The following is a 1,592-nucleotide window of genomic DNA, read 5'->3' as shown; positions in this document are numbered from 1 at the left end:
CGGACTATTAATTTGAATTATTACTCTTTGAGAAAAACTATACTTTATGTGACATCTCTTACCGAAGCGCCCTGAGATCTTCATTAAAAACCCCAAAAAAGAGAATTCAAATGAATTGAGGAAACGCATGTGTTTATATGTCTGGCTTCATATACATACAGCGTGATGCAATGTATGACAGTTATCACAAGAGAAGACTTTAACTAGTATTCAACATTTCTACACACAATTTTATAAATTAATTACTACATTTCACAGCGATGCACCAATACGGTAACTGACATTTTTTTGTACATATAATGAAGCCAAGAACCAATACATGAATCTCATTTTTATATACATTTTGAGAGCCTGATTACAAAAACAAAAGGCGCACCAATAAAAGCTCTGGAGGAAATAATTCATCGTGTGGTGAAGCCTCACTACAATTCAGATTTGAGCTGAGAATCAAGAGTTGGAGAAGGCATTATTGAAATGCATGTATTCAACAGTTTGTATGCATCTGAGATAGGGCTAATGTTTCATATAGTTCTGTATCGATCACTTTCGATAATTATTGCATTTTTTTTATAACCTTTCTTTAGGGTATTTTTTAATTTACCCAATTTATTAAGACAAACAACTTATTTTAGTCTTAAACAAAATAACAAAACAAAATTTGAACAAATATCTCCTTATATTTTATATGCAGACTGAATAAGTGTTCAGTGTCTGCTGAGGCTACAGGAGGCCACAATGAGCAAAATAATGCGCCGTGTTAAACTGTTTATTCAATGCAATGAAAATAATGGCTGTCTATTATAAAAAATGCTTAACGTCTAAACTAATATTTATAAGTCAAATATGATTTCATAAATTGCATAAATAATAATGAACAAAACAGCATAATGTATTTTATGGATAGCTTAAGAATAGAATATAGATTTTAAAATGCACACCTAGACTGAAATCACTTCACACTCCATCCCAGTAGGTGGCGGAATATGCACCAAAAGCCAACCGCCATTAAACATCAGAAGAAGAAGACGACGAAGAAGAAGAAGAAGAAAACGTCAGCAGCGGAAGAGGACTGAGAGCGGATGTTTGCGCTGGTCACATTAAACGCCTAAAACAGATCATTTCTAACAGGTATGTGTGAAATATGGAGACTGACACGATCCTGTGTGCATCTTTAGTGCTTCCTGAGAGAGAGGGCGAATCGCTGCTAATTATGAGCGCCGAGGTGCTAAAATAACGAATACAGAAGAGAAATATTGATACTCCGACTACATTAACGACTTGTGTTATTGATTCTTCAACAGGGAATATAGTGATAGGTTTAGATGATTAGAGCTGCTGTGTCGGAGAATGAGAGTTTGGCCTGCTGGAGTCTGTTTACATGCCCTCCATAATCACTTCTCTCTCTTCTCGTATCCCATTTGGCTGCTGTTTAATACTTCATAGATCAGTGACTTGTCTTTACCTTTGGCTATATTGTCGATAATTATCAATAACAATAATCATTATTGGGCTGCTTGTCAATTATGTGATGTGATGTGTGTGTGTGTGTGTGTGTGTGTGTGTGTGTGTGTGTGTGTGTGTGTGTGTGTGTG

The 1,592-nt window shown here is 35.5% G+C and overlaps 1 protein-coding gene across 1 annotated transcript in view; it reads left to right on the top strand.

Annotated features, from left to right (window-relative positions):
* The first annotated feature begins 1,032 nt into the window (after positions 1-1,032).
* The window catches only part of fam199x (family with sequence similarity 199, X-linked), a 10,014-nt gene continuing 9,454 nt past the window's right edge, over positions 1,033-1,592 (top strand). Inside the window, exon 1 of the mRNA XM_016281152.1 lies at positions 1,033-1,128. The gene's annotated coding sequence lies outside the window, so the exon portion shown is untranslated. The remainder of the gene's footprint in view (positions 1,129-1,592) is intronic.

This window comes from Sinocyclocheilus grahami, unplaced genomic scaffold, assembly GCF_001515645.1.
Source record: "Sinocyclocheilus grahami isolate Dianchi unplaced genomic scaffold, SAMN03320097.WGS_v1.1 scaffold147.1, whole genome shotgun sequence".
Taxonomy (NCBI): domain Eukaryota; kingdom Metazoa; phylum Chordata; class Actinopteri; order Cypriniformes; family Cyprinidae; genus Sinocyclocheilus; species Sinocyclocheilus grahami.
Note: the sequence above shows the minus strand (reverse complement) of the source record. Positions and strands in the feature narration are given on the sequence as shown.